Source organism: Bison bison, unplaced genomic scaffold (genome assembly GCF_000754665.1).
Source record: "Bison bison bison isolate TAMUID 2011002044 unplaced genomic scaffold, Bison_UMD1.0 scf7180017864451, whole genome shotgun sequence".
Taxonomy (NCBI): domain Eukaryota; kingdom Metazoa; phylum Chordata; class Mammalia; order Artiodactyla; family Bovidae; genus Bison; species Bison bison.
This window is the reverse complement of record NW_011495013.1, coordinates 8419593-8443835: the sequence shown is the minus strand read 5'-3', so window position 1 is coordinate 8443835 and position 24243 is coordinate 8419593. Positions and strand designations below refer to the sequence as shown.

The 24243-nt window shown below is 37.1% G+C and overlaps 1 protein-coding gene across 4 annotated transcripts in view; it reads left to right on the top strand.

Moving 5' to 3' along the window:
- The window catches only part of FRYL (FRY-like), a 271066-nt gene that overhangs the window by 25742 nt on the left and 221081 nt on the right, over positions 1 to 24243 (top strand). For all 4 annotated transcript variants that reach the window (XM_010858903.1, XM_010858901.1, XM_010858902.1 and 1 more), the window contains exon 2: positions 18613 to 18788. The gene's annotated coding sequence lies outside the window, so the exon portion shown is untranslated. The remainder of the gene's footprint in view (positions 1 to 18612; positions 18789 to 24243) is intronic.

Genomic DNA, 24243 nt, shown 5'->3' with positions numbered 1-24243 from the left:
GAGTCTTTTCCAATGAGTCAACTCTTCGCAGGAGGTGGCCAAAGTACTGGAGTTTCAGCTTTAGTATCATTCCTTCCAAAGAAATCCCAGGGCTGATCTCCTTCAGAATGGACTGGTTGGATCTCCTTGCAGTCTGAGGACTCTCAAGAGTTTTCTCCAACACCACAGTTCAAAAGCATCAATTCTTTGGCGCTCAGCCTTCTTCACAGTCCAACTCTCACATCCATATATGACCACAGGAAAAACCATAGCCTTGACTAGACGGACCTTTGTTGGCAAAGTAATGTCTCTGCTTTTGAATATGCTATCTAGGTTGGACATAACTTTCCTTCCAAGGAGTAAGCATCTTTTAATTTCATGGCTGCAGTCACCATCTGCAGTGATTTTGCAATACCCAGCTGTGGATGTGACTGGTGATAGAAGCAAGGTCTGATGCTGTACAAAGCAATATTGCATAGGAACCTGGAATGTCAGGTCCATGAATCAAGGCAAATTGGAAGTGGTCAAACAAGAGATGGCAAGAGTGAATGTCGACATTCTAGGAATCAGCGAACTCAAATGGACTGGAATGGATGAATTTAACTCAGATGACGATTATAACTACTACTGCGGACAGGAATTCCTCAGAAGAAATGGAGTAGCCATCATAGTCAACAAAAGAGTCCGAAATGCAGTACTTGGATGCAGTCTCAAAAACGACAGAATGATCTCTGTTCGTTTGCAAGGCAAACCATTCAATATCACAGTAATCCAAGTCTATGCCCCAACCAGTAACGCTGAAGAAGCTGAGGTTGAACGGTTCTATGAAGACCTACAAGACCTTTGAGAACTAACACCCAAAAAAGATGTCCTTTTCATTATAGGGGGACTGGAATGCAAAAGTAGGAAGTCAAGAAACACCTGGAGTGACAGGCAAATTTGGCCTTGGAATATGCAATGAAGCAGGGCAAAGACTAATAGAGTTTTGCCAAGAAAATGCACTGGTCATAGCAAACACCCTCTTCCAACAACACAAGAGAAGACTCTACACATGGACATCACCATATGGTCAACACTGAAATCAGATTGATTATATTCTTTGCAGCCAAAGATGGAGAAGCTCTATACAGTCAGCAAAAACAAGACCAGGAGCTGACTGTGGCTCAGATCATGAACTCCTTATTACCAAATTCAGACTTAAATTGAAGAAAGTAGGGAAAACCACTAGACCATTCAGGTATGACCTAAATCAAATATTGGTTTTGCTGTACATCAGCATGCATCTGCCACAGGTGTACACGTGTTCCCCATCCTGAGCCCCCCTCCCACCTCCTTCCCCATACCATCCCTCTTATCTAAGTGATGGCTCCCTTTGAGAATCTAATGAAAACTATGAACATCTCACTTGAAAAATGCCTATAAGCACATACTTTATAATTTTTATACAACTTATTGCATTGTAAATTGATTTATATCACAGATCATGTAAAACCAGTTTCTGAAAATGTCTCGTTTTTCTTTTTGTGTAAAATCATTTTGCAAGATCCAAATATTTGATAAAACATTGAATTTTCTTTTCAAAAGTTAATTTTAATAGGGAGACTGGTTTCTTGTAAGTCAGAATCGTGGGGCATTGCCTTTGATATAGCAATGCATGTGTTATTTAAACATTTCTAAACAAATTTTGTTTTAATGGCAACTAAAGCTGAAACCTAATTTTTAAGATTTGTAGAAATAATTGAAATTAGAGTCAGATCACAAAAGGCAAGATTTGTTTTTTAAACTAAAAACCGTTTTAATAGAGTTTATTTTTTATAAAGACTTCCTTTTCAGAGAGCAGTTTTAGGTTCACAAGCAAATTAAGAGGAAAGCACAGAGATTTCCCATATAATCCTTCTTCCATTCATGCATAGCCTCTGCTGTTAACAACATCCCCCTTCAGGGTGGTGTATTTCTTACATTTGATGAACCTCCATTGAACATCATAATCACCCAGAGTCCATCGTTTACATTATGGCTAACTTCTGGTGTTGTATAGACAGGTGTGTACTGATATATATCCACCATTATAGTATCATATAGAATATTTTTCCTGCCCTAAAATCCTCTGTGCTCTGCCTGTCCATCCCCCAACTCCCTCCCAGGCCACCACTGATCTTTTTACTGTCACCATAGTTTTGCCTTTTCCAGAATGTCAGTATGTAGCTTTTGCAGATTAGCTTCCTTTACTTAACATTATGCATTTAAGATTCCTCCATGTCCTCCTGTGACTTGATAGCTCATTTCTTTTTAGTGCTGAATAATATTCCATTATTTGGACATAGCAGAGTTTATCCATTCACCTACTGGAGGAAATCTTGATTGGCAATTATGAATAAAGCTGTTGTAAACATCCATATGCAGGTTTTGCATGGACATGGTTTCAACTTGGGTGAATTCCAAAGAGCACAGTTGCTGAGTTGTAAGAGTATGTTTAGTTTTGTAAGAAACTGTCAAACTTTTCTAAAGTGACTATACTATTTTACGTTTTACCAACAGTATATCAGAATTCCTGTTGTTCCATGTTCTCTATAGCATTTGGTATTATCATTATTTTGAAAGTAGCCATTCTCATAGACAATGCAGTGGTATCTCATTGTTTAAATTTTCATTTCCCTGATGAAATATTCTGTGACATATCTCTTTCTATGCTTATTTGCTATCTGAATATCTTTTTTGGCGAGATGTCTGTTAAGGTTCTTGGCCCATTTTTAAATTGTGTCATTTTTGTATTGAATTTTAAGAGCTCTTTGTTTTTGTTTTTTTCCCCAGCAGCCCTTTATTAGGTGTGTATTTGGCAAATATTTTCTCTGTCAGTAGTTATTTTCTTATTCTCTTGATAGTGTCTTGCAGAGCAGAAGTTTTTAATGTTAATAATGTCCAGCTTATCAATATCCTTACCATTTCTTTCATTGATTGTGCTTTTGGTGTCATATCTAAAACATTATTGCCATACCCAAGGTCATTAAGGTTTTCTACTAATGTTATTTATGAAGAATTTTATAGTTTTGCATTTACATTTTAAGTTAATTTTTGTAAGGGGCCTGGTACTTTCTGTGTTGGAATGTTATTATTGATTCAATTTCTTTAATAAAAACAGGCCTAGTCAAATTGTCTATTTCTTCTTGTGAGAATTTTTGCAGATTGTGTCTTTCAAAGAATTGTTCCATTTCATTTAGGTTATCAGATTTGTGGACATAGAGTTGCTCATAGTATTTATTCATTCTTTCACATATTCATAGGATCTGTAGTGATGTCCATTTTCATTTCTATTATTAGCAATTTGTATCTGTTTTTTTTTTCCCTTAGTCAGTCTGGCTAGAGATTTGTCAGTTTTACTAATTTTTTTTCAAAGAATCAGCTTGTGGTTTTATTAATTTTTTTCTGCTAATTTTGCTTTAATTTAATTGATTTCTGCCCTAATTTATTATTATTTTTCTTCTCTTGGCACTTAGTTGCTCTTTCTACTTTTTAGAAATGGAAACTTGGTTTATTGATTTTAAGATTTCTTTTTCTAATATATGCATTCAATGTTCTTAGTATAAATTCCCTTCTATGGATTTTTTTTGTTATTTTCCACAAATTTTGGTAATTGTATTTTCATTTTCATTTAGTCAAAATATTAAAAAAATTTTTTTTGAGATTTCTTCTTTGACTTGCGTTATTTAGCTGTGTGTTGTTTACCTCCATGTGATTTGAGATTTTTCTTATTATCTTTGTCATTGATTTCTAGCTTAATTTCACTGCAGTCTGAGAGTAGATGTTGTGATTTCTTTTAAATTAGTTGGTGAATATTATCTTCGAGCCTGAGAAGAATATGCATCCTGCAGTTGTTGAAGTAGTCTGCAGAGGTCGGTTATAACCAGTTGATTGACAGTGTTGTTGAGTTCTATGTCCTTATTGATTTTCTGACTGCTGTGCCTGTTTATTTCTGACAGAGGGGTATTGAAGTCTCCAGCTATAATAGTGGGTTCATCTATTTCTCAGTTTTTGCTTCAGGTAGATATACATTGAAGACTGTTATGTCTTTGTGGAGAACTGACCCCTTTATCATTCTGTAATCCCATATATGGGCTTCCCAGGTGGCTCAGTGGTAAAGAGTCCACCTGCCCATGCAGGAGCTGCAGGAGCTGTGGGTTTAATCCCTGGATTGAGAAGATCCCCCTGGAAGAGGAAATAGCAATCCACTCTAGTATTCTTGCTGGAATAATCCCATGGACAGAGGAGCCTGGCAGACTACAGTCAGAGGGTGGCAAAGAGTCCTGACTGTAGGCATGCACGCACAGTCCCGTCTATATCGCTTATAACTTTCTTTGCTTTTAAGTCTGCTCTGTATGAAATTAGAATAGCTAATCTGTCTTTTATTAGGGCTTCCCTGGTGGCTCAGACAGTAAAGAATCTGTCTCTAGCTTTGATCCATCAGTTGGGAAGATCCCCTGGAGAAGAGAATGGCTACCCCCTCCAGTATTCTTGCCTAGAGAATTCCATGGACAAAAGAGCCTGGTGAGCTACAATCCTAAAGAGTTAGGTACAACTGAGTGAAGGTCACAAAGAGTTGGACACAACTGAGCGACTAACACAGACAGTCTGTCTTTTACTAGTTTTAGCATGGTATATCTTTCTCCATCCATTTACTTTTAATCTGTGTTTTTATATTTAAAGTGGGTTTCTGGTAGATAATATAGTTGGGTCTTGGTTTTCAATCCACTTTAATAATCTGTCTTTTAATCAAGTCATTTAGACCATTGATGTTCAAAGTGATTGTTGATACAATTGGATTAATTTCTTTCATATTTGTTTTCCATTTGTTACCCTTGTTCTTTTTTCTTTTCTTTTCCTTTAAGCCTTTTTCTGCCTTTTATGGTTTTGAGTATTTAATCCAATTCTCTTTTCTCACCTTTGTTAGCATATCAATTATACTTCTTTTTAAACTGTTTTTAGTCATTTCTCTATATTTTCCAGTATATATTTACAACTAATCCAAATCTACTTTCAAATAACACTATACTGGTTCATGAGTAGAGAGAATAACTTATAGTAAAATAATTCTAATTCTTCCCTTTCTTCCCTATATCAGTGCTGTCCTTCATTTCACTTCTAGACATACATAATTGAATCCATTGTTGCTATTATTATTTTCAGCAAATTGTTGTCTATTAGATGAGTTATGACTAAAAATAGGAAAAGTTTATATTTTACATTCTTATTCTTTCTTTGATATTCTTCCTTTCTTAGTGTAGCTCTGAGTTTATGACCTATATCATTTTCCTTCCTTCTAAGGAACTTCTTTTAATATTTTTTGGAAGGCAACAAATTTTCTCAACTTTTGTTTGAGAAAGTCTTTATTCTCTTTCTCTTTTGAAGGGTGACTTTGAGGGTACCGAATTCTAGGTCTGTTTGTTTTTCTGTCAACATTTGAAATATATCATTCCACTCTCTTCTTGCTTGCATGGTTTCTCAAAAGAAGGTGGTTTTGATTCTTTGTTCCTCTATAGGTAATGTTTACTTTTTCCTCTGGCTTCTTTCAGGATTTTTAAAATTTATCTTTGATTTTGAACATGATATATCCTGGGTGTGGTAGGTTTGGGTTTCTTTTTTCCTTTTTGTATTTTCTGCTTGGTGTTTTCTGACCTTCCTGGACCTGTGGTTTTGGTATCTGATATTAATTTGGGGAAATTCTCAGTCATTATTGTTTCAAATATTTCTTCTGTTTCTTTCTCTCTTTCTTCTCCTGTTCTTATTACATGTATGTTAGATCCTTTGTAGTTGTCACACAGCTCTTGAATATTCTGTTTTATTTTATTCAGTGTTTTTTCTCTTTGCTTTTCAGTATTCTATTTCTTTGCAGGTTTCTGTGATATATCCTCAGTTCAGTTCAGTCGCTCAGTTGTGTCCGATTCTTTGTGACCCCATGAATCGCAGCACACCAGGCCTCCCTGTCCATCCTCAAGCTCACATAAGTTTTTCCTTAATCCATCAGTGCTTCTCTTTATTTCCATTACAATTTCAGTTACAATGTTTTTGATCACTAATGTTTCTTTTTGATTCTTAGGATTTCCATCTCTCTATTTATATTGTGCATCTTTTCTTGCCTGCTTTCTACTCTATCCACTAGAGCTATTAGCATATTAATTAGTTGTTTTGAATTCCCAGACTGGAAACTCCAACATCCTGCCATATATGAATTTGGTTATGATGCTTACTTCGTCTTTTCATTTTCTGCTTTGTTTTCCTTTTAGTATGCCTTGTAATATTTTCTTGGTAGTTGGGCATGGGCTTATAGAACTGAGCACACACACACACTCACAGAATCAGGTGGGGCTCTTGGAGATGAACTCACACAGGTATGGGGATCCCCCCTAGTACTGGTCCCCTTGGACTTTTTAACACTTATAGTTGTCCACGCAGAGCCTCTCAATTTGTCAATTACAGTTCAGGTTTTCTTACCCTGGCATTGGCTCCCATGGAAGCATCTGCTCATGGGTTTTGTTCTCAAAAGCACTTAAGAACTTTTACTTAAAGTAAAAGAGACTGACTTAAATAGGCCTTCTTCAGTAATGTGGTGTTGAGATGTGGAAGGAGGGGAGGTGTGTTAAGACCCCATGATTAGATTGCAGCCTTTTAGTCAACCTATTCCTCCAGACTGTGAACTTCACAAGTGCTTCTCAGTTTTTTCTCCCACCTTAGGTGGTGGTGCAGGATGGCCAGAGGGAGCTGGCGTTGGGTATTTCCCTTCTCCTACATCAGTTAGGTTCTAGGTAATAGTTTCTTAGTTTCTCCTGAGGGCAAACTTTGTCAAGGAGAACAGAATACTTTGGAGTATTTCAAAATATTTACCCCTTCCCCCTGCCAGAAACCTGAGGAGATTTTTCTTTGATATTCACAATTAGAACTAGGGGGCTTTCCAGGTGACTCAGTGGTAAAGAATCCGCCTGCCAAGGCAGGAGGCACAAGAGACTCGGGTTTGATCCCTGGGTTGGGAAGATCCCCTGGAGGAGGAAATGGCAACCTATTCAGTATCTTGCCTGGGGGAAATCCCACGGTCAGAGGAGTCTGGAGGGCTACAGCCCATGGGGTCACAAAGAGTCGGACATGGCTGAGCACACAAACACATTAGAATCAAGTGGGCTCTTGGAGATAAACTCACACAAGTATGGGGTTCCCCCTGGTATTGGTCCCCTTGGAGTTTTTAACACTCATAGTTGTCCACGCTGAACCTCTCAATTTATCAACTACAGTTCAGGTTTTCTTACCCTGCCATTGGCTCCTGTGAAAGCATCTGCTCCTGGGTTTTGTTCTCAGAAGTTGTGATTCTCTGCATCTGCCTACATCCAAGTTTGGGACTAGTGGTTATAAATCTAAGAGTTGTTGCTTTTTCAGTTTGTTTATCTTTTTACCTTTTTTAAAAGATGAAGTGATGTCTTTCATGCCAGAATGAAAACTGGAAGTCTCTCCTTACTTTTTCTATTACTTTAGTTTCCTTTCCTGGATGCAACCAGTATTATCAGTTTCTTGTGCATCCTTTCAGAGATAGCCGACTATTCTTAAAATTTTTTAAATTAAGATGAAATTATTTTGGAGAGAGATTCTACTAAAGTCCTCTATTTCTATGGATGGTTATAAACTGTTTCTCATTATGCTGTCATGTGTGTATGTTTTTTTGTCTCTGAAATATTTTCCCTTGTCTGATTTTCTGGATTCGCCGAATTTTAATTAATTTTATTAGAATTTTAAAATAATCAAGTGAAGTTAGCTTATGCTACAGTGAAAACAATCCTCAAATTATTTGTGCCCAAAATGCAAGACTTTCTCATTCAAGTCCATGCATTTGGGGCAAGTATCTTCTCTCTGTAGGTTTGGCATTGTACTTTCATATCAATAGCTCCCTCTATAATTACAGAGACAATGGGAAAGAGAGGTTTGGAACCTAGTGTCAACAGTTAAATACTTCCATTGGAAGTTTATTTATCAATTCTACTCACATTTCATTGGCCAACATAAATCACATGACCATGCCTGGCTTCAAGAGGGAGAAGGAAAGCCTTGAAGGAAAGGGGAAGTGGGTATCGTTAATATCCCTTGTATCTTTGTTATTCTTATGGAATGTTTTGTTGTTTTTTGAGAGGAGTCTCCTCAAGTCCCTAAACCTGATTGTAGATATACCTTTGTAGAATGTCTGCTTGACTGCCACTCCATGCCCCCAAAACAGTGAATATCTTAGAAAATCAAATGGCTTCACTTCTTACCTCTTTGTTTAGAATTCTGCCAAGGTCATTATCTTTGTCCGAACGTTTGATCAGTTCTATATCTGCCAATTCTCTTCTTCAGACTGGTGATTGTTCTGTGTACACCCTATTCTATGTTGATAAATAGTACAGGCTCACAGCCTGGCATGAGATTTTATTCTGTTTTCTTCTCTTAAAGGATAGTCAGAGTCTGTTGAAGGTTGCAGTTAGTATCTAGCCGCATGAATTTGATGGTGGGAGGGACTGAGCATCGGCCTCTGATGTGCACCTCAGTGGAGTAGACTTGTAAGCTAGCTTTGAGGATACAGCCCATCAATGACACATTGCTTCTCCTTTCCCATTTTTCTTACTTTAAAATATCTTTGTGGAGGCTCAAAATTTCAGGGGTGGGGGCAATACCCCTTTTTAATTTCCCGTCTCTTGCTGAAGTTTTCCTTTTTATGTTGACTAAATTATCTTAGAGATTAGTGGAACAGGGGTCTAGTCAAATATGTATTCCTAGGTTATCCTCTAAGTATTGTTCCTCCTTTTAAGCTGATTGTTTGGATGCAGGTTGCTTCAGGTATTTAATAAGAAGAAAAGAAACAATTTAAAACTTGCTATTTTCTGGAGACATTAGGTTCCATCTGAAAATGTATATAAGGTAGGGTATGCAAATATATTGGATTTATGTGCTGAAGACAAGAAAATTCACTTCTTTTCTTCTCTCATTCTCTGCTTCCCTTAGCTCCTCTAAAGGTTGTAAAAGAGAACCTTATAAAGTGGTTAATAGTCACTTTGTTCAATAAAATGTTTGAAAGTCTATATATTGGTTCTTGTTTTGTTTTTGTTAGTGCATATCATATATTTGCCATCATTTATTTAATAAATTTTTATTGTATACCTGTGAACTAGGAGGTGATGATACTGGGGATTACAAATGATAGCCTCTGCCCTCCTGAAACTTCCTTTTTAGTCGGGTAGGCAAACATTAAACAGATATTAGATGATAGGCTCTATGATGAGAAATTAAGTCTGTTTAGAGTGTGATGAGTGTTGGTTGGGCTTCCCCAGTAGTTCAGCAGGTAAAGAACCCATCTGCAGTACAGCAGACACAGGAGACTCAGGTTTGATCCCTGGGTTGGGAAGATCCCCTGGAGGAGGAAATGACAACTGCTCCAGTATTCTTACACAGAGGAGCCTGGTGGGCTACAGTGCAAAGAGTCTCAAAGAGTCAGACACAATTGAGCGACTAAGCACACATGCACAGGTGTGGGTTATTTCTGATAGGGTGATGGGGATGGGCTCTTTGCAGGAGGTGGCATTTGCAGTCTTCTGAAGGGCAAGAACAAGGCATACTCAAAGGAAGGCACTTTCCCAGCGAAGGGATTAGCAAGTACACAGACCCTGATGTGGGAGTAAGCTTCTTGAATTTGAGGAATAGCAGGAGAGCTGGTGTAGCTAGCATAGAGGAAAGGAAACTTTAGGGAGACCACAGATATTTTTTACATTTGATGGAAAACAAGTGGAGAATTTTTGAGCACGAGTGGAGTGAATAAATTTATAGTCTAAAAAGATCACTTTGGGAGCTCCTTGGTGGTCTAGTGGTTAGGATTCGATGCTTTCACTGCTTGGTCCAGGCTCAATCCCTGGTTGGGGAACAGATCCTGCAAGCTCCATGGTGTGATGTGGCAAAAAAAAAAAAAAAAAAATCTAGTGACTATGTGGAGAATTAAGGGGTAAGCAGATTCATGGGTACCAGTTAAGAGGCTCCTTGAATTGTGTGGGCCAGAAATGATGATGGCTGTGACTAGGAGGTTGCAGTGGGTGGGAAAGAAATGGTCAGATTTAAAACATCCAGCATTTTGAAAGTAGAGTTGACACAACTTGTTGATGGATTAGATGTGAGGGTGTGAGGTAAAGAAAAGAATAAAAGTGACTGCCAGATTTCTGGGCTGAGCAGCTAGAAGAATGGTGGCATTATTTACTGAGGTGCAGTGCAGGGAGTAGGCAAAGATTTAGGACACGGTGTTAAGAGTTGTGTTTGACATCCTATTAGATGAACAGACAGGTCTTTGAATTTGCAAGGTTAGTGCTCAATAGAGAGGTCTGGGCCAGAGATACCATCTATATGCTGACAAGTCCCAGGTTTGAATTTAAGGCCTTTAGCCTGGATAAGATCTAGAGGTAAATGTCAGTGGAGAAAAGGGGATAGACTGGCCCTGGGCTTTCTAACATTTTGAGTTAGGAAACAGGCAGAGGAGGAGCAACTCCTGAGGAAAAGGAGAGAACCAGGAAGTGTGGCATCTTGCCATCCAAGTGAAGGTTTTCAACAACGAGGGAGAGAAATGCTGCTGGCGAGTCAGCCATGATGAGTCCTGATTGTTGACCTTTGGATTTCATGAGGGGTAGAGATCATCAGTCAGAGAAGGCGACGGCACCCCACTCCAGTACTCTTGCCTGGAAAATCCCATGGATGGAGGAGCCTGGTAGGCTGCAGTCCATGGGGTCGCTAAGAGTCAGACACGGCTGAGCGGCTTCACTTTCACTTTTCACTTTCATGCATTGGAGAAGGAAAGGGCAACCCACTCCAGTGTTCTTGCCTGGAGAATCCCAGGGATGGGGGAGCCTGGTGGGCTGCCATCTATGGGGTCACACAGAGTCGGACACGACTGAAGTGACTTAGCAGCAGCAGAGGTCATCAGTGACGCTGGCAGCAGTCCTGTGCATAGAAGATGGGAGGGAATGGAATTGTGAGGTGCTGAAATGCTGACTAGAGAGAATTGTCTGGAAGATGTTAATTATAAATGGGAACAGATTAACAGGGCCATACTGACAGGGAAAGTTTTGTGGTCAAGGAGGGCTTACCCCCTTTTATTCTCTTTAAGATGAGTGATCCTTATGGTATGTTTGATACTGATGGGCCTGATCCCTAAGGAATGGAGAGAAAAATGTGAGATTTTTGTCACCTTACGTTGATATTCTCCATTTTAAAAAGCAATCCATAGCTGGTTGGGGTTGGGTTAGAAGTTTTCTCGACCCCACCCTCTTCAGAGAACATTTGTAATTTTCTTTTGCTTTCTTCTTTTTTGGCTTGCTTAGTCTTATTGTGTATCTTGATAGATTTCTATCTTTTGCATTTCTGGTAAATGGTGATTATTAGGAAGTGGAACCAATTGTGTATTTAAAAATATGTGAAAGACATTTACCAGAGAACATGTTTCCCAAGGCCCATTGTTTACCACAAAAAGGAAACCACTGACTTCTTGTTACATCAGTGAAGATAAAATTATTTTGTGAATACAGTACTCCTTTTGTAAGTAACATTCAAACTGTGATGAAGAGAAATTTATTTTTTGAAAACAGTAAACTAATGGGAAATGTAGACTTTTGTCGCAAGTGGGAATTTATTTAACATTTTTTGATTTCTCTAAAGAACATTTAAAATTCTTCTTATTGTGAAGATATTCTCATTTAGATTATGAAAAAATACAGTTTATGAAATTTAGAAGTTAGGTGTCTAGTTCTTAATTTCTTGAAATGTGATGAAAAATTTTAACCAATTTTAAGGGAGAAAATGTAGCAGTACAGGGTGGTGGGAATATTTTTCACTCTGAAACAGAAAAAGGAAATCTGTAGTGTAATGTAAATATGGTTAATATTATAGTGACAGTATATTCAAGGGTAACTAGACCATCCATCACAACCTAGTGTTTCTCCTCGTATTGTAAATTCTTGCTTGGTAGAAAAGTCCTCGGGTGAAGTTTGATTTAAAAAAACAAAATTTACAGAAGATGAGGATGTTATAGTAGATCTGGGCTTACTGGAGACTAGCCTTCTTGGACCCTTGGATTTTTTACTTGGAATTTTATTCTCTACTTCTGTCCTCCAATACCCCCCACCTCCCATACCTATTAAAAAAAAAACAAACAAACCCAAAACCCCATATTTTTGGCAATAATAAAGTCTCTCAACTTCTGAGTATCCAAGAAATGTACCTATGGACAAGCATCTCAGAAAACCTAGAGATTATAAAATATTCAGCTTCTAAGCAGCATTGTATTATAGATATAACGTTGTTGAATAAATGTGATTCTCAACTTATTTTTTGCCTACATATAAGTTGCACATAAGGAAATAAAATGTATGTACGTATGTTTATATGTCAGATAGTGATAAATGGAATGATAAAACAAAATGGAGATAGGGCAGCGACATGGGAGGTCCTCTGAATCACCTTTTTATCATTTACCAACTGAGAATAGTAATAACCTATCTGTTTAGAGTTGCGTGGATTTCATTGTGTGACATGCACCTAGTTTGATACCTGGTATCATACCAGATTGTTGAGTACGTGTTATTCTACTTTCCCTTTCTTTCTGTAATTTGAGTCAGCCAGATCTGCAGTCCAGTGCCATATAATACAGAGTATGCTAAAACTATGAGTTTAAACTAGAAGATGTTTAAACCATGTCCTTTATGTGGTTTTGGAGTTCTTGTTGAAAAAGTAAATGATAACACAAATGAACCTCAAAGAGGCCTCGTGTTTAGTGAAATAAGCCAGTGACAAAAGGACAAATACGGTATGATTCCACTTAAATAAGATATCTAGAGTAGTCAAATTCGTAGAAACAGAGAGTAGAGTGCTTGTTGCCAGGGCCTGGGAGCGGGGAGCGGGGAGCGGAAGAGAAGTTATTGTCTAGTGAATACAGAGTTTCAGTTTTGAAAGATAAAAAGATTTCTGGAGATGGATGGTGGTGGTCTTTGTACAACAGTCTGGATGTACTTGGTACCACAGAGGTGTATGCTTAAAGTGGTTAAGATGGTAAATTATATGTACCTTACTTTTTAAAAAAGTAAATGATGAAACTACTTTATGTTGATAAGGCTTGCCCTCACCGCCCATTTTTGGTTAAATGTTAAATTTTATTAGTTAAAATATATTAAAAATTTTTTCTTTCCATTTTATTTAGGTATAATTGACATGCAACACTGATTAAGGTGTACAGCAACATGACTTATATATATGGTGAAGTGATTATAAATCAAGTTGTTCTTGACTAAATCATGAAATAGTAGGTTGCTGTTCATACATCATAAATCTGTGTGAGATTCCCAGAAACTGAAGTTTTGATTATCAGAAATTTTCATCATCTTAACTTCCAGAGGTATCAGATCTTAAACTGTTGCTTTGAGAGCAAAGTTTATAGTATGATTGGAAAAGACTTCTTTGTTTTGCATGTCAATTAAAAAATATGTTTTGAACCCTCATTATGTTGAATGGATAACAGTAACAACATTATGTGCTATCTGTTGGCTCTTTTTCTAAATTTACACATTGCAACACTTATAATACTTCTAACATTTATAACCCTTATAAAAAGTCCTTGAAGCTCTTATGGTTGAGAAACCCAGTCCTGTGATTTAAAAAGTGATTTTCTACTTTAAAAACGACTTTAGAAAAAATAAATAAATAAATAAAAAATGACTTTAGAGGACTTTAATGCATAGAGGCAAAGGGAGGGCATTCCAGATGGAAGGAAGATCTGGGCGTAGGAAGGAATGGCATGTGTTTGCACAGAGCAGAGTTCTAGAGAACATTAGGGAGATGGGCTAGCGCTTTGTTCTCTTCCATTAGAACCTCGACTGTGAGGCTAAGGGATTTCTGGACTTTATTCTGTAGGCATTGGGAGTACCACTGAATTACCGAGTCAGGGAGCTTTGTGATCAGAGTCATACAATTTGAAAGATGCACTCGGGAGCAGTATCTGAGGTGCATCAGAATAGTGAGAGAGGGCAGGTGAGAAGCTTTGTGGAGTCCTTTTGACAAAAGGGTATTTTAGTATTGCAGTGGTTGGGGTCAGAGGGTAAATGGCTGAGTTGATGAGTTGAGACTTGAAGACGTAGAGGCCCAGATTGTAGTAAGAGGAAATAAAGGGAAGTCTGTGGTGCATGAATGTAAGATTTTTTTTCCCCTTAATGGTCATCTGAATATACAGGTCAGATATAGGTTTTGCTTTAAAAAGAGAGGGTTCGGAGGGCCCAAGAGCACAGGAAGAGGGACTTTAGCAGCCTTGAACTGAATTTGATAAGTTTACATTGGGCATCTTCTTTCAGTTTGAGAGATGAAGATATCTGTAGAGAGTACAGGACTGTGGTGGTCCTGAGACTTGAAGAATAGAAAAGTTTCAGCCTTTCTAAGAGACAATTTAGGAGGGTCAACCATCAGTCTTTAGAGTGTGAGATAGAATACTAGTAATAATAGTGTACTTCTGTTAGTCTTTTATACAAATAAATTACATGCAATACAGTCTTCTATACAATATTGATTGTATAATCAACTAGTATTTGGGATCGTGTTACATAGGGATGAAGAATCATAGGGAAGGTATGTGCCTTAAATGTTTTATAGTCAAGTGTATAAATGCTCAGATATTATCAGTTTTTTGATGTAGAGCTGAGGCCTTCTCTTTAGGATATTTTAAAAGTGACTTGCCTTTTTCAAATTGTTCGGCTTAAGGTTCAGAAACAAAACATTTTCTTTTTGCACTCATACTTTTGATATAAAATTTTTTTTTTCTTCTTCTTAAATCAATATACTTTTGATATAAAATTTAACTAAGATATATTGGCAAGGCGAATTTTGGACAAATACAAGATAACTTACTCTTGGTAGGAATGTACTTCAGTCGTTGGGAGAAAAATGAGGTGCTATACCAAAAAGGACTCCTCATTCCCCACAAAAGGAAATGGAAACTTGGGAGCATTCCCCACAAAAGGAAATGGAAACTTGGGGGTTATGGTTTATCAGTGGTTTTAGGACTGATGAGAATCTGGTTTTATCTTGAATCTAATGCTTTTCCTGTTATATAGTGTTGCAAGGTGATAAGGAATAATATGTGAAATATTGTTGAGTGGTGAAGAAGTGATAGGCTGTGTATATTTTTTTAATATAATAGCTTTATTGAGATATAATTCACATACCATGCAAGTCACCAGTTTATAGTGTACAATTTGAGGTTTGTGTGTATTGACAGACTTGTGCAGCCACAACCACAATTGATTTTAGAATATCTTCATCATCCCCTAAAAGAAATCCTGTATCCATTACCTCCCCATCTCCTCCCTGTCCAGAGTCAACCACTAATCTGTCTTTTCTCTATATATTGATAGATTTGTCTGTTCATAAAATGGAATAATGTAATGTGTAACCTTTTGGGACTGGCTTCTTTCACTTAGCCTAATTGTTTCAGATTCATCTATGTTGTAGCATGTACCAGTATTTTTTATGGCACATTCCACTGGATGGATACACCACATTTTATTTATCCATTCATCAGTTGATGACATTTGTATTGTTTCTGCCTTTTGACTGTAATACAAATAATGCTATTATGACAGTTTCTGTAGTATAGGGTTATCACAGATAATGATATTGTGAACACTTGTACACATATTTTTGCATGGATGTATGTTTTAATTTCTTTTGCTGTATACCCGGGAGTGGAATGGTTAGGACATATTTTATTTTTGAGGAACTGACAGACTGTTTTCCAAAGTGGCTGTACTATTTTATCTTCCTACCAGCAGTGTGTGAAGGGGGTTCTAGCCATACACTTGCCAACACTTGTTATCTTTGTTTTGATTATGGCCTTCTTAGGCCATATATATGTTATATATATGTTTTAAAAAGATTATATTTTTCTAACTATAACAGTAATAAATGCCCTTTGTAGATATTTTGGAAAATACAGAAAAGCATAAAAGATAAAAACATCATTTATTTAAAATCACTATTTAGAAATAATATTAAGTTATTTATCTCTGTTTCAATGTAATTTTTAAAAAATGGATAAAATTATATATAATTTTGAGTCCTGCCCCTTTTTTAAAAATTGTTGTTTAACATCATTCTGCCCCCCTTTTTTTGAAATTGTATTTTAATTTTATCCTATCAAAGAATGTCTATTCTGTTCTCTCTGGCTTTTGTGTTCTTATTTCTTATTACTTTAAAAAATTTTACAATTATTTCAGAGGAGCCAGACATGGAATAGGGATAAATATTTGCGGTTAATCTAACATGTTTAACTAGAAATTACTTCTAGGTTAACTGTAGCATAATGTTCCATCTGCTGAATAAACCATAATTTAGCCAACTATTTTCTCTATTTCAGGCATTTATATTCCTTAGAATTTTTCTTTATAAATAATGTAAAATTTCTTTTAAAATAATGTAAAAAAATTTTCTTTATAAATAGTATAAAAAAATTTGTATATAAAATTCTCTCTGCATTTTGCATTCGTGGGAACAGAGTTACTAGGTCAACAGCTATGAACGTATTAAAGATTCTTGTTACGTATTGACAAATTTACTTTTCAGAATGGTTGTCAAATTTACATTTCCTCTAGCAAATGTATACTTATTCCTTTCTTAGTGTACCTTCATTAGTAATGAGTAAATGGGTGACAGTGAATTTTAAGGTCATTGGAGCAGGCATCTTTCGGGTTTGTTCACTGATATACGTATTGCTGGTAGATAGTAGGCACTGAATATATGTGGAATTACTCCCAGTAGGAAAGAGAAGAGTTTCTCTGAAAGACAAGGAAATAATTTGCCATTCACCATTCCAGGGCTTCCCTGGTGGCTCAGTGGTAAAGAAGCTACCTACAATGCACAAGCCACAGGAGATAGATGCAGGTTCAATCCCTGGGTTGGGAAGATTCCCTGGAGAAGGAAATGGCAACCCACTCTAGTATTCTTGCATGGAGAATTCCATGGACAGAGGAGACTGGCAAGCTACAGTCCACGGGGTAGTAAAGAATCAGACATACTGAAGCGACTTAGCACGCACTTAGCACACATGCACATTCCAGGAGAGTAGCCTTGTTATACTGACCATATAACAGCTTGTGTTTTAATAAAAAAGGGATGAAAGAGTAAAAATTAAGCTTTTTTGAGGAACTTGTTTTAAATTTTATTTTGTTTAAACATTTACATGTTTTGGAAGTCAGAGTGACACTTTGAAATCTTAGCTTCTATCCCTGTTTATTTACCATCCTTTATTGGTAACCAATCCCCTTGACTCTCCCGTCCCCTGCCTCTTTTTTTTAAGCAATTTCTTATAGTTCTTTACAGTACTTTTTAGTAAAATTTAAGCAATAAAAATAGATATTCTTTCTTCCCTTTTCCCTCCCCTTGTTAAGAACACAGACTATAACAACATATATGTACATTCTCTGATGATGTTTCCATGGAAATACAGAGTGCTTCCTTAATCATTTTAATACTAGCATCATATTCCTTATAGTGGATGCATCATAGGTGATTTTACCAATCCTCTTAGGTTGTTTTCAGTGTTTCACTTTTATAGATTATCCCACAATAATCTTGCTGTACACTTTATTTTGTGAGTGTGCAATTGTATCTGTAGGAATGATACTTTTGAACTGTGGTATTGGAGAAGACTCTTGAGAGTCCCATGGACTGCAAGGAGATCCAACCAGTCCATTCTAAAGGAGATCAGTCCTGGGTGTTCTTTGGAAGGAATGATGCTAAAGCTGAAACTCCAGTACTTTGGCCACCTCATGCGAAGAGTTGACTCATTGGAAAAGACTCTGATGCTGGGAGGGATTGGGGGCAGGAGGAGAAGGGGATGACAGAGGATGAGATAGCTGGATGGCATCACCAACTCGATGGACATGGGTTTGGGTGAACTGCAGGAGTTGGTGATGGACAGGGAGGCCTGGCGTGCTGTGATTCATGGGGTCGCAAAGAGTCGGACACGACTGAGCGACTGAACTGAACTGAACTGAATTGTATCTGTAGGAAAATGTACCAGAAGGAGGATTGTTGGGTCAAAGAATAAGTACATTCTTGATACTGTAGATAACAAGATATCTAGCAATAGAGAATGCTCATTTCTTGGAGTGCCTTAGGGTACCTTTTGAAAAGGTCTATAGAGTCATTGCCCCATAATGTATGTATACTCAAGTACTATGGAAGGACTGTTATGATGATGACCCTTGTATCATCAAGAAATAGGTAATTTTGCTTAGATGGTGAGGAGATTCACAATGTACTTGAAAAAAATGTTATCGGTGATGAAAGATTTAACTTAGAACCTTTAAATGACAAATACTCCTTTTCTTGTTTTTTTCTCTCCAGAGAGATTCTTTCCCTATATAGTTGAGATTTTTTAGTAAGTAAGTTCTTCTTGGCTAAATTCTCAAGTTCTAAAAACTAAGTTCAATAATGATATATGTTACATGAAACCTGCCAAGTGTTACAACTATTGTTTTAAACATGGCTGTTATTAGTAACTAATAACCTACCATGTTTCTTTTCTCTCTTTTTTTCTTTGTCGTTCAGCCTTTAACATTCCACATTCTGCATTGTACATGGTGAATCACTACTGTTTTGCACCAGTGTGCCCACTTGTGTGCCTATAAAGTACAAGCTCCAGATTGAAAAAGCTTCTAGATGGATCCTTTCCATGTTTGGTGTTTTTTCTACAAACTCTGTGCCTCAGCAACCCTTTCTAAGTGGTAAGTGGTGTGTATGTTTTGTGCTTTAAAAAGGAGTAATAGGGATTTGTAAAACAGCTAATTCATTTGAATTACCTTCCCCTTTTTTGTGCCATGTTCTCTTTTCACACATGGGTAAGCACCTATTCTTTTGTGTATGTGTGGTAATTTTCAAAATCATATCTAAGAATAACAATAATACCTAATTTTTGGAGATTTCAGAACATTTTTCCATATTATAATCTGGGTATAGTATAATATGCAGTATTTATGAAGAATACAAAAATATGTAAACAACTTTTTGTGTGTGCACTTTTATATGCTCTGTATTAGCTATTTTTTTATCATTTCATTTTCATTTTGAATGAAGTACAAGTGGTACTTACTGATGTCACAAGATCATAGTTTATATTTATTTCATAATTAGAGATTTTTACAAGTGTTTTTTAAATAATGATCTAAACTTATATTTACTGCTATAGGTGATTACCATTTTTAGTGGTTATTACAATAAGTGAGCTTTCAAAACTGGGTTTACTAAAACTAGTTTTATTTGGGAAGAAAATTGTTTTATGGAATGATAAAAATGTTAGAAGTAGAAAAGCTGTGAAAATAAGAGTAATTTCATCTCCAAACTAGAACTTGCATGGTAAGTGAATTGTGTTAGTATTTTATGATTTGTTATTGGTTCTGTTTTCATTTTGCTAGAGCCATGGATTCCAACTTTAGGTCTGTACTCTATATTTTCTTATTATAAGGCTGAGGTAGTTCTTCCTATTGCTATCTTTTCCTACCTACTTAGGTATTTTGAATCCACTGAGTCAAGAGCATCCTCTTGACATAATTGTAAATTATGTGCACATTTATGGAATTGATAAGAGAAGTATGTAATGCCACCTCTTCTTTTTATAGCATGGCACTGTGTGTCCCTTTTCATATTTTTAACCTTTTTTTGGAACCATAGGTGCTAGTTAGCCAATATGTTTTTTGAATGTCTCTGAGATTTATTCAAAACACATGTTTTGGGGTGGGGTGCAGAGGAGTAAAATTGAGCAGAACAAGTTGCTGACATGGGAAACCATTAAAATTATTGATGTAAAATATTGAAGACTCATTTTGAGTGTCAGTCAACAAAGAGTTACCAAATTTTTATTTATAAATAAAATATATATGATAACATTTAGCACTGTAAAGAGGTAAGTCTCCAAATAGAAACCATGTAGGTAGATGAGGAGATTGAGTGAAGAATGAGGTACTCCTTAGCTCTAATTCTAATAATTAATTACATAGTGTTCTTAAGTGCAAGTTAATTAATTGTCTTCATAGCCCTTGGTTTCCTCATCTATGAAATGAGTGAATTAACTAAATAATTTATAAGGTTTCTTTTTTGGTGCTTTCATACACACAACACTTTATGTCTGTAATGAACAAATTGATAGATATTTGTTTTTTTGAGGATACCTTTTCTTTCCCAACCTATCTGATAGAGATATTTTTAGGCTGCTTTCTTTGAATCGTGGGGTTAGAATAAGGTCCCACTGTCAATTAGTCATTGTCTTTGGATTGTGATATCTTGCTTTTATTCTTTTTCTTCACATTCTTATCCTTCTGTTGTCTTGACCGTTAGAATTCTTCACTTAACTCATTTGTTCCCTTTCTGTCTCTTGTATCTTATTAGTTACTCTCATCATGTTTCCTTGACCTGTTTAGTATCCATTGTTTTCACCTTCATATTTTCCAGGATCACTGCATCTTATACCAGTGATTCTAATCCTGGGACCCTTTTAAAAAGTACAGATTCCTTCTAAAATGAGCTTGGGAAAGGGTGAGCTTGGCAGGTAGCTGAAACCTACTAGAAACCAGCGTTACTAGCTCACCAGGACTGGAGTCCCAAGGTCTCATAGACTGTCACTTCTTGCCTTAGATCACATCATCAATTAGTTGTACTTCTGAGGCCTTGGAGTCTCCTCTCATGATCATAACACTCGATCTCTGTTCTTTTTCTTTATTATGACTTGTTTCTTGGCATTTTCTTGCTTTTCTAATTAAAACCCAATCCTCGTGATCATATTCGCAGCAGCATCTTATGTTCTGTTGCCTTTTTAACATTCTGAAGACCCTGTCCAAACCACAAACCTAAGTTAATTTGCCAAATATATATTTCCTAGTTCTAGCTGCCTGATGCAGTTGGAAAAGGTCACATAACTAAGTTTGGATCTAGTAGGCAGTCATTTACTTTATCTCTAGACCAGTTCTTTCCAAGCTTGGCTTTTTACCCGTCTTTAGAAGACCCCACACCTTGTCACAGTCAAGTTGCCTTTTGGGGGTAACCTAGCATACTTCTTGACCTGTTCTTTTTTACTTCAGAATTTTTCAGTGCCTAAAGAGGAAGTGTTATATTTTATTATAATTTTTATTATAGAAAACTTAAGACATATAAAAGTTACAGACTAGTGTAATGAATCCCCTTGTATTCATTACTCAGGTTCAGTGATTATCATGTCATGGCCAAATTGTCTTGTCTCTCACCAACTTCCCTCCCATTCCTATACTATTTTAAAGAAAATTCTAGGCATCATAAAATTTATTTGTATTTTTCTGTTGATACCGTTATACCATTAGTAACTTTGAAAAAGTAATTCCCATATAGTCAAATATCCAGTTAATGTTAATTGTAATTCTCACACATTTTGGAGAAGGCAGTGGCACCCCACTCCAGTACTCTTGCCTGGAAAATCCCATGGATGGAGGAGCCTGGTAGGCTGCAGTCCATGGGGTCGCTAAGAGTTGGACACGACTGAGCGACTTCACTTTCATTTTTCCCTTTCATGCATTGGAGAAGGAAATGGCAACCCACTCCAGTGTTCTTGCCTGGAGAATCCCAGGGACGGGGGAGCCTGGTGGGCTGCCGTCTATGGGGTTGCACAGAGTTGGATACGACTGAAGCGACTTAGCAGCAGCAGCAGCATCACACAACCTCATGGAATGCAGGATCTTAGTTCCCTGTGCAAGGGTGGAATTTGTGCCCCCTGCAGTTGAACCATGGAGTCCTAGACCCTGGATTGCCAGGGAAGTCCCCCACACACTTTAAAAACAGTTGACTGGATAGGCTCAGGGTCTAGATACGCCCTTTCCCCATTGCAGTTGGTTGATTTTTCTCTTAAGGTTTCATCCTGCCTTCCTTTTTGTCTTTAAAATTTATTTGTTGGATAAATTGGTCTTTGTCTCGTAGATGTGGATATTCCTGATTACATTCCTGTGCAGTGATTAAGCATACTCATCTGACCTTTGTATTTCATGTTAATTGGTAGTTGGATCTAGAGACTTGCTTAGACTCCAGTTCAGATTCTTTCAGCAAGTCTTTGTCTTTGGGCAAGTGTCTGTCTTTTTCTGCTGATTAGCTGCCATTTGTGCTCCATGATATAGATCAGATCTTACATTTTCTGTAAGGAGGCAGATAGTGTATATTTTAGGCCTTATGGCCCATCTGGTCTCCTCTGCTGCTATTAGTAAATTCTGCTGTTGCAATGAGAAAGCTGCAGTTGACAAAATGTAAATGAATGGGCATGACTGTGTTCCAGTAAAACTGTATTTATAAAAATAGGTGATGGGCTTCCTGCTTGAAATCTATTAAATCATTAAGATTTGCAAAATGGTGATATTTTAATATTATAACTTTCAGTTCAGTTCAGTCGCTCAGTCGTGTCTGACTCTTTTCGACCCCATGAATTGCAGCATGCCAGGCCTCCCTGTCCATCACCAGCTCCCGGAGTTCACTCAGACTCACGTCCATTGAGTCAGTGATGCCATCCAGCCATCTCATCCTCTGTCGTCCCCTTCTTCTCCTGCCCCCAATCCCTCCCAGCATCAGAGTCTTTTCCAATGAGTCAACTCTTTGCATGAGGTGGCCAAAGTACTGGAGTTTCAGCTTTAGCATCATTCCTTCCAAAGAAATCCCAGGGCTGATCTCCTTCAGAATGGACTGGTTGGATCTCCTCGTAGTCCAAAGGACTCTCAAGAGTCTTCTCCAACACCACAGTTCAAAAGCATCAATTATAACTTTACTGTTCATTTATTAGGTGGAATGGTCTGTAAAGAGAAGCTATTCCATGTATACTATTTGTTATGTGGTTGTTATTGTTGTTCAGTTGCTTCGTTGTGTCTGACTCTTTGCAACCCCATGGACTGCAGCCCGCCAGGATTCCCTATCCTTCACTGAATCCTGGAGTTTGCTCAAACTCATGTCCATTGACTGATGCCAATGAGTTTATGCTATATAGTAGTACAGTTGGTATGGGAAAGGTAGGACAAAAGCTTGACAGTTTCCCTTAGCTTACCTATTTCAATATAGTGCCTTGATTATATTTGCTTTTTCCAACAGTGACTGATTAGGGTCTCCCCTTCACCTCTAGATTCTTTATAGACTCTTTAAACATATTGGAGTTTTTAAAAATTCAGTATGTTAATTACCATTGTTAATGCTTAAATTACTTAATCTTTGGCCAGTGGGACTCTTAAAGTTGCTTACTGAGTTATTTTGACATGACTAGTAATTTTTGATAGCTTCTTGATTATCTAGTATAACTCATCATGTACATTTCATCCCCATACCTGGTGTCAGCAATGTCTCCAAGGAGTCCTGATTCCTTTATTGGGGAATAGAATTTTAAGACCACAGTTTGGGCTCTAGGGGTTCTCATTGCTAGTGGGTTGACCATTGTTTTAGGCCTTTTCAATTCTCAGAACTAGGGAATTTTTTTTTTTTTTTTAGGACAGAGTACCTCATGAATTCATACTGACATTTCCAATTCAGTTTCAATACTATCAGATTTTTTGTTAATCTTTTTTATTTTATATCTGTATTTTTCAGCTGAGAATTCTAGTTCTCAGTAACACTAAGAATAATATTTTATTAAAATATTTCATAATTACTCATTTATAGTACCCTCATTATACATGTAACAGTCTCAGAGTAGCAGTACAGGCATTTTGTCTTGTCTGGTTTCTTTTCTCATTTCTGTGAGATTTAGCCATGTTGTTGTATGAAATAGTAGTTTTGTTTTATTTTGTTTTTTTCCATTTCTGTATAGTAAGTATTCTGTTGTGTGAAATGCCATGATTTATTTATGCCTTTTCTAGTTGGTAGATATTTGCATTGCTTCTAGTTAGGGGCTGTTAGGAATCAGGTTGCCATGAGCACTCTTGTATGCAGCTTTTGGTTGGCGTATGTACTTTCTTCTCTTGGCTATAGTCCAGCAATGGAATTTGCAGTTCATTTTTGGACTTAGGGCTCATTTCCCTAGGAATGTTTACTCAATGGCCTGTGTTTGTTAGTTATCTATTCAGTTCAGTTCAGTTCAATCGCTCAGTCGTGTCTGACTCTTTGCGACCCCGTGAATCGCAGCACGCCAGGCCTCCCTGTCCATCACCAACTCCCGGAGTTCACTCAAACTCATGTCCATCGAGTTGGTGATGC